This window comes from Pistacia vera, unplaced genomic scaffold, assembly GCF_008641045.1.
Source record: "Pistacia vera cultivar Batoury unplaced genomic scaffold, PisVer_v2 Contig296, whole genome shotgun sequence".
NCBI classification, from domain to species: Eukaryota; Viridiplantae; Streptophyta; class Magnoliopsida; order Sapindales; family Anacardiaceae; genus Pistacia; species Pistacia vera.
Genome location: NW_022196108.1, coordinates 306,164 through 314,399, shown reverse-complemented (window position 1 = coordinate 314,399; position 8,236 = coordinate 306,164). Strand labels below are relative to the sequence as shown.

The 8,236-nt window shown below is 31.6% G+C and overlaps 1 long non-coding RNA gene across 3 annotated transcripts; it reads left to right on the top strand.

Moving 5' to 3' along the window:
- The first annotated feature begins 1,618 nt into the window (after nucleotides 1-1,618).
- LOC116135217 lies at nucleotides 1,619-3,235 on the top strand. 3 transcript variants are annotated; one of them, XR_004128861.1, is made up of 3 exons: nucleotides 1,619-1,914; nucleotides 2,399-2,507; nucleotides 3,019-3,235. It is a non-coding gene; the product is annotated as an uncharacterized LOC116135217 (long non-coding RNA). The 3 variants fall into 3 exon arrangements; XR_004128862.1 differs by lacking the exon at nucleotides 3,019-3,235 and adding an exon at nucleotides 2,649-2,800 and having other exon boundaries at nucleotides 2,399-2,497; XR_004128860.1 differs by lacking the exon at nucleotides 3,019-3,235 and adding an exon at nucleotides 2,649-2,800.
- The last annotated feature ends 5,001 nt before the right edge of the window (nucleotides 3,236-8,236 follow it).

Below are 8,236 nucleotides of genomic sequence, written 5' to 3'. Positions count from 1 at the left end.
TACAGGTATTATGACAAAATAAAGAAACATCACATTAACTATGACAAAGAGAATATACAATGACTAAAAAATATATTGTCAAAATATTTTATCACAATAAAGAAACCCATAAGAAATATAGTGAAGAAAAACATTTTTATCATAATATTTCATCACAAATTTTTGGCGCCAAATTTTGGCGTCTAGGTAAATTGTTTATTGTGATAAACATGTTTTATCATAATACATTTTTGTCACTAAATTTAGTTATACATGCTATACCTACAAATTATTTTGTCACAAAAGAATTTATTTATTATTACAAAAAAAATTGTCATAATATATGCTAAAATATAGGTATTAATGACAAAATATTTTAATCAAATTAAATGTGATATTTTGTGACAAAAATTTGCTAAAAAAACATAATTAATATTGGTACAACTATTTTTCATTCCTCTTAAGTTTTTAGTAAAACTATATTCATTAAAAAAAAAAAAAAACTCATTCATAATTTTAGCATATATGTCACTAAAAAAAAAAAAAAAACTCATTAACATTTAGGATCAAGTACGAGGTCAAGGGCTAGAAAATTTGGTTTAGGATTGGGGGGTGACAGGGGCAGGTCGAGTTTTGCTATATCTAACTAGATCAAAGAAATTTGCTAAAATAAATCACCAACAAATTAGCGATGAAAAAAAAAATATGTTTGTAAAATCGTAGCAACGCATTTCAATTCGTTGCAAATATTTGTTCCCAAATTTCAGTTCCTAATCAGTTGTTAAATTATTACTTTTATTTTTATTTTTTACTTTTTATTTTTAAAAACTTGAGAAGGCCAAAAAATTGTAAAAAATACAAAATCATTAATAATTTTATAAATGTAAATATTACGTACCATTTTTGGCTTTAATAATACAAGAATACAAATCAAATTCAAACTGAATAAAATTCATAAACTGCTAATGCATACTCTACTTACAACTTGTATTAGCAGCAAACAAAGGCCGATCCATAGAGACTAGTTAAGCATATTACCTAACTTAAGATCATAGCAAATGAATGAAAAATGGGTGGGGTGGGGTTAGAGCCGGCGGTGGGTGTACCATGCCTAAAAATTCAAGGCCGATCATGTCATGGGTCGTGCCGTGCCCAGGCCTGCAAAAATTCGTGCCCTATTGTGTTGTGCTAACCCACCAAATTTGAAGGCTCCCAACACAACTCGCTATATATCGTGTCGTGCCTTGGACCGTGTCGTGGGTCTATCAATCCACGTTCTTTGTAAAAATATTTAATTTTAATATTTATAAATTATGATAATTTCGATTTATTATTATAAAAATATTTTCTATATTATATTTAGTGACATTTTGTATTTATATTAATTAAAAAATATATAATCACTATGAAATATAATAAAATAACGAGACATTGAAATATAATTGAATTTCAACACTTTTTATTATTTATAATTATAAATTACAAATACAAATTTATAAATTAGGATTAGTAATTATTATACATTTTCATTTTAATTAATTTTTAAATTCTTAAAATCTTAAAATCTTTGAATATATCTGCAAAGGCTTTTAAGTTCGAATGGGCTTGTGTATTTGCATTACCCAAAATCCCTAAGTCACTCGTTCTATTCTTCACATTCCAAATCACGGCACCTTGTCTAGGGCTCATTCATCTGATCTTAGCAAAACTAATTATCTTTGCATTCTTCACCTATTCAAGCATTCTAGTCGAAGAAATCCGATTTCGTCTATCGTTCAAGAGGATTAGCCAAGCGATTTCTTCTCATCTCTCAACTCTTGAGTAGCCGCTACTTTGATACAATCAGACCAATACTTCAAAGCTTGAGACTGAGTTTGCCTTTTGTCGTCTCCATTCGTTTGTATCTCATTTGAGTTGACTTCTAAGTTGTGAATGGTGAGTTGTTGGGTTGGTTTCAATGTCTCCATTCACCATTCGAGTTTTTGGGTTGGTTTCAAACTTTCAATTTCTTCATTCACCATTCATTTCAAAGTTAGAAAATAGAAATTTTAAAGCCAAAGAAATGTGTTTACTGGCAGACTGGCAGTTAATAAATATTAGCCAAAATGGGTAGGAAAAAGATAGTTGAAAAAGCTCTATTCTACTTTACTTTTCCGATTTGATACTTGTTGACTTGGAATTTTGAAGTCAAATTTCTTGATTTGATGGCTTCTGGCTTAAAAACTTGTGAATCCAAGTTTCAATAAAAGCCATAAAGCTCAATTTTACTGTTATCTTTTCAGATGTGGGTTTGAAGTGTTGGCATAGCTTCAAAGAGCTTAATATTTTTGTTTTTTGGGCTTTGATTCTGAAGTCAGATATATATAGATATTTTTAAATGTTTTGTGTGCATTAACTTGTTCTGATTACTATGGTGCAGGTTGGTGCTCTTCAAGATGTTCGATCTGACTTGACACAGAGTTGCGAGTTCTTTTTTATAAAGTTTTGGAGGATTTGGATGCACATCTTTATAATAAGGGTGAATATAGGTATTCAATCATCTTGGGGATCAAACTTCTAACTATAATATTTGCTTTAAAATCCTAGTTAATTGATTTGAACCTCCTAACTATATGTTATTGAGTTTGAAAGGTAGGGAAAAATATTCACGTGCTGTTAAAATTTTGTAGTATAAATGGCATCAAGTTCTAATCCCACCCTCACTGCCACCCAACCTGAGGTGTCCTCAGAACTGCAGTGGAGGGGCGAGTCGATTGCAATGGATAGTGATATTGAGGACTTAGAGACATGGTCCACCACCCCCAATGAAACTGTTGAAACCATTGCAACAGTTGTAATAAAGAGGGTGACGTTAATCCATGTGCAAGAAAAAGAGAGCTAAGACGTCAGTGGTGTGGAATGATTTTAAGGAAGTTCATTGAACGAAATTTCTTTTATTAAAATATTAATAACTTTTCGTTGTTGTATTCTACATCTCTGTTTACTTGCTAATTGCTAGTGTATATTATGAGATAAATGATGAATGTTTTTCTTTTGTAGGTTCGCTTTTCTCTAAGTTTTTGTTTTGTGGAACAAAGGCATTGGATATGCTGCTTGGTTACAAGTTTTTGATCTTGCTTTGATTGCTTTCATGCTCGTGGAGTCCCTGCTGATATGGTCCATTGTTAATTTTTTGCTTATTGGTCTTTTTTGTATTTAGCTTATTGGATTATCATATCCATATAGCTATCTTTGAAGGGTAGCCCAGAATGAAGGCTCTTGATACATCACATTGCACCAATTACTAAATTCATTTTATGTTTAATGCTATATTTTTCTTCATTACAGTTTTTTGTGCAGGTGATGAAGTCTATGATGCAGAAACAGGACCATCTTAATCTACTTTCTTTATGTTTGTCTGAACTGTGGTTAGGATATTGTTTTCTTCATGGAGGATATGCTGACTTGTGTTCATTTTTGTCTCCATATTAGTGGAGAATGTGTAAATTTATAAGAGATGCCTTTGTTGAATTATTAACATTAGACTAATCTAATGCCTTTGTTGAAACCTCCATTTACTGTTTTGTAAGCTTTAAAATTGAACGTGTTAATTTATATATGCATTGCATTCAGCCTCATATAATTTGATGTTGAATTCTCCCAATTTATGTAATAAGTGGTTTGAAAATGCATTTTGAGCTCTAATTCGAGCTCTATAAGGACTCAACTAATTATTTATGACTAAAAAATTATTTGTCATACTATTAACTTTTGCAAAATTATTTAGTCACTACAATTTTTGACAAATAATATTGCCATATAAACAAACATGTGACAAAATAAATGTTGTTACAGTAAAGTCTGACACATAAATTTTTGTCACTGTAAATTATGAGAAAATAATTTAGTACTATTTACAATTTTGACAAAATCAATTTTGTCATAATATATTATTTCTCACCATAAATCTTATATTTGTCTTTATGTAAATCAATTAGACAAAATTTACTTATATTGATAAAAATACCTCTATTGTTACAAATAATTATCACAATAAATTAGTTTAAAGTGACAAATTATTATCACAATAAATAATTAGCTATTGTGACAAAACGCTCTTTTGTCACTATATACTTAAGAGTAGAGCTTAATGTGACCAATACAATTTCTCACATTAGTGAAATGGTCATAATTTTGATATTTATAGTGCAAATTATTTTATTATGAGAAGCCTAAATTCTTGTTGTGAGTAATAATTAGTTTGATCCCACCATTATGACTATAAAGAGGTTTTACTATATATATACATAAATTAATATATTTAATTTAATAATAACACACATACAAAATCTATATAAAAGTGATAGAACAAAAATAATAAGGTCATAAAAAGTCATACATTAATTAAAGATTAATTATGATTATCATATTATTTTACACACACACCACCACACACACCCACACACACACACACACACACCAACACACACCCACACATTATATATATATATATATAGAGAGGAGAGAGAGAGAGAGAGAGAGATAGGACGAGAGAGAGAGAGAGAGAGAGAGAGAGAGAGAGAGAGAGAGAGAGAGATGCAAGGTCCAATGTTCCGAAAACCAGACCGGGCCTTGATCCGTTCAAGGGTCCGGTTTTCGGTTTGACTGATTGAATCAGTCGGTTGAACCGTATTCTATAAAATTATTTTTACTTCGTAAATGTTTGAAATTCATAAAAAAACAACCCTAAATAAATACGCATGACTCCCTTAAGGTTTGAAATCCATCCAAAACACCCCTGTCATGCGAAGAGACTGGTGAGTGGTGGCGACAATGACGATTGATGGTCAATCGAAGTTTGGGATCATGGGGCTTTTGATGTATAGGTGCCGGCGAATCTTATAGTGGTGTTAGGGAGTTCTACTAGTGCTGGAATTTTTCGGAATCAAGAAGGAAGGTCGACGGTTGCGTGAACAATGGTGGACGACGATCGATGGCTAATCAAAGTTTGGAATGATAGGGCTTTTGATGTAGAGGTGCCGGTGAATCTTATGGTGGTGTCAAGGAGTTCTAATGGCATCGGAATTTGCTGGAATCAAGAAATAAAGTTGACGGTTACGTTAACGATTTGTGGACGGCAAGCGATGAAAGGCTGGATGATGGCCACTGAAAATGGATGGGTTTTGTCGTGAAGATGCTGTCAAGTCTTATGGTGGTGTTATCTCTCTCGAACGATACCAAAATTTAGTGGGATTGAGTCCCAATTGGACTGCGATTTGGCACTATTTTGACTGTCCAACCATGGCTCAATCCGGTTTGATTAAGAATACCAATTTTTAGAGGAAACCGGACTAAAGATGATGCCAGTTCCTAGTCGAACCGGTCTGATCGGTCGGTCCGGTTTGGTTTTCAAAACACTAGCTATGTCTGCAACCCAATTTTACAACTAGCGACGTGGCAGCTCGCAAAAAGGGCGGCTATAGATGGGCATTTTGCCTACCCCGATGGGGATCCACCTTAACCCGACCCAATTAGGGTGGGGATTCCCCAAATTTCATGGGTGATGGGTCAGGGATGGACAGAAAAAACCCCCATGTCTGGGAACGGGATGGGTATGGGGATTAGATTGCCCCGATTGGGACCTGCCCCGCCCCCAATAGTCCCATAAAACTTTGGGCCATGTCATCCTCAACTGCCCCATGAAAACCTTGCCTTATCCCCGACCCGCCTCAAAATTTAATTTTTATATTCTATATAGTATTTTGTAATTTAGTCAATTAATCCTATACAATTTAATTACTTAATAATCTAATCACAAAGTAAGTAATTAAAATTTTATTAAATAATTAATTAATCCCTTAAAGATTTGCAATCTATAAATTTATTGCACTATCACATAAACTAAGGTAATTGAGTTTCTCTTCTAAGTAAATTATCTAAACTTTAGAAACATTTTAGGAGAAATCTATATTAGCAAAATAAATATCAAATTGCACAAATTCTGTTATCTTTCTAATCAATTAATTAGTTAATTAATTAATTATTTATTAACATTGTTTTATTTTACACAAATTTTATTATCATGTCTTTCTAATCAATTAATTAGTCATAAACTTTATTAAAATTGTTTTATTTTTATTCAATGTTTTATTAAGACTTGATGCAATGATGTATGATGTATCAATCTTGATTTTTATTTTTATTAATTAGTCATAAATTACATTGAGAGTTTCTAGTTCTTTAAACATTTTTCATTAAAAAAGTAATTAAATCAAATAATTGATTATGATTTATGAGTTATCTAATATCAATCTTGATATTTGACTTTGATATTCTATATAACATTTTTAAATTTAGTAATTTAATTGAATACAATTTAATTACTTAATAATCTAATCACATTGTAATTAAGTAATTAATTACAATTTTATTAAATAATTAATTAATCCCTTAAAGATTTGCAATTTATAAATTTATTGCACTATTACATAAACTTAGATAATTGAGTTTCTCTTCTAAGTAAATTATCTAAACTTTAGGAATATTTTAGGAGAAATCTACATTAGAAAAATATTATCTTTCTAATCAATTAATTAATTATTTATTTATTAACATTGTTTTATTTTACACAAATTATGCTATCTTTCTAATCAATTAATTAGTTAATTAATTATTTATTTATTAACATTGTTTTATTTTACACAAATTCTGTTATCTTTCTAATCAATTAATAAGCAAACACATTCAAGTCAATTATGTAATGTAAACCAGTAGTTGAACTTATGTTACATTATGGTGCAAAGTTTTTGCTTATGTAAATTGCAAATGTAACATTTTGAACTTATGTTACATTATGTGCAAAGTTTTTGGAAAAGACTAGGAAGTCCAGTTAATATATTAAAAAAAATGACACCAAAAGAAAAAACAGTCAGTCTCAAAAATAAAATATATTCTCAAAAATTAACTAAATATACATTTATTTTCATATCAAAATTTTATTCATATATTTCAATGAGGTTTTATTTTACTGTCTAGAGTTATTACTAAGGAATTATACAAAATCAATATTAAAAAAAGTTAAAAATAATTTATATAAGCCATTTAGGGAAAATTCCCTGTTGAGATTATCTCCGTTGGGGGAAAATCCCCGTGGGGATTAATACCCGACATCCCCCAATCTCCGGGTCGGGGTGGACACAATGTTTTAAAACCCAGCCTGGCTCGACCGGTTGAACCTATTAGAGTAGGTGCCCTAGAGCCAATCAATTATTATAAAATTGACTCTTTGTAATAATGTTTATTAATCAATAAAAGGTAATTTTCTTCTATATCATGTAAATCATACTTGCGTGTATTGATATATGTCCTTAGGATGGTAGAATTATGATGAGGGTATTAAGTGTTTCAAATCTTGATAGTGAGAACCCTATGATTACATATGGTGGCCATTCTAGAAATGTCCGTAGCCCCAATATTATTCTGACCAAAGACATAGATAATTCAATAAGGCTATCATACTGTTGAACGACCCTGTCGAAAGATAGTGACTGATCTTGCTTGTCAATGTTGTTTGCAGACAACTTGGTACGACACATGGGTGCTTGCTATAGGCAAGTTCACTGGACAGACCCACCAGAGGATTTCATATAGATGGTAACCCCAATGTCTATGGAATAAATCCTCTAACGAATGGTGGTGCATGTGGTCCTTAGACTTGAGATCACCAGAGCGCCTTGAACACCGATTGATGTAGTTTGACACTAGCCTAACGTAGTTCTATTCAAAGCTATCAATACAGTAGTGATTGGCTGCATCGAAGAGTGTATCAAGGCTATGGTGGATCGACAAAGGATTCATCACTCTCGAGTACGGGAGAAGTTATCTCACGACACAATTCAGTGAATGACAATGACACTAAAGTTGTGGCCATAGTGGGATTGAATTGTTGCTCAATCCAATTTATTGTTCCCGGTCATTAGTCCAGTAACTAAATACAAAGATATCGAGGATAACTAAGATTGACACTATTTATGTACCTCAGCCTCAATGAGATAATAGATGATGGAAGGATTTGATTGCATGGTAACCATATCGTTGACATGTAGCGATTTCGTTGAATCTGAATCTATCGGGTGGTCATGATACCTTGCTAGGGCCAATCTTGGTCTGCAAGTAGTGAGACGATTAATTGGTGTTAATCGCGATACTACTCATTGCCGATATGATAAGGAGCATACGAGTTACACACTTAGAAGATAATTTAAGAATAGTTTTTTTT